The following is a 952-nucleotide window of genomic DNA, read 5'->3' as shown; positions in this document are numbered from 1 at the left end:
TGCCTCTCTTCATTGTGCCCAAACCCTTGATTTTTGTCCTCTTCCATCTCTTCTCCACTACTTGCTCCCTTCAGTGGTGCCCAGGGTCCCTGAGGTGTGAGGTTGTCTCAGGAGTGCTAGCCTATGCACTATGGCATGGGTCAGTGGACATCACAGACATGACGTGTTCACCCAGGTTCCACAGCACCAATCTGGTTGTCTTCTTTGGCTAGCATTTTTGTCCAGGCCTTAAGGTACCAGACTTATGATCATTTAAGGCTCACTGCTTACCCACATCTCACTCTGGCCCCATGCAGGAGTCATCTCTTTCAGGCTTACTCTTGCCCATTGCCCACATTCCCAGGCATGTTTTGTCTTGTCTCTGGCCCACTCCCTGGCCTGGGAGCCTGTTAGGGCCTGTTTGCTTCTGGACTGGTGGTCTTCTCAGGCTCACTGTTTTCAGAGAGTGTTAGACTACTTTCATTCAGATGTTTGCAGGCCAGAACATTGAACTCAAACATATCCTTTCTCTCTGCCATGTACTTTCCCACATGTGACATAGCAGCCACGCATGCAATACCTCTAGGGACAGGGTGGTATTTAATTTTAATTGTGCATATTAATTTGGTCAGTCAAATGGGGCTTTTGATTGCTGGAATGTAATACTTTGACAGCTGGACCTTGGTAGACAGCCTCACGAAAAAATGGTCAAATAAAGGAATAGACCTTGGTGGTAAAGGGCCTGAGTAAACCCTATTGAATCTCTACTGTCCAATTGATAATGTTAAAATTGCACAATCATCTCTTGAACCCCACTCAAAGATTTTAGATGGAACAATATTCAAGGGGGGAATGAAAGAAGACACTAACTCCATTTTTGGCTTCCTCTCCATTATAGAACCAGGCCTGACCCTGAAAAGTCATCAGTTACAGGAAATGTCCTCCACTCAAGTAATAACCAGAAAAGGTAAGC

At 45.6% G+C, this 952-nt stretch overlaps 1 non-coding gene across 1 annotated transcript; it reads right to left on the bottom strand.

Annotated features, from left to right (window-relative positions):
* Nucleotides 1-444: 444 nt before the first annotated feature.
* LOC127205412 (small nucleolar RNA SNORA17) lies at nt 445-572 on the bottom strand. Its single transcript, XR_007832627.1, has one exon. It is a non-coding gene; the product is annotated as a small nucleolar RNA SNORA17 (small nucleolar RNA).
* Between the last annotated feature and the right edge of the window lie 380 nt (nt 573-952).

Source organism: Acomys russatus, chromosome 21, assembly GCF_903995435.1.
Source record: "Acomys russatus chromosome 21, mAcoRus1.1, whole genome shotgun sequence".
NCBI lineage: Eukaryota > Metazoa > Chordata > Mammalia > Rodentia > Muridae > Acomys > Acomys russatus.
The sequence above is the reverse complement of the archived record's forward strand: the minus strand, read 5'-3'. Positions and strand labels throughout refer to the sequence as shown.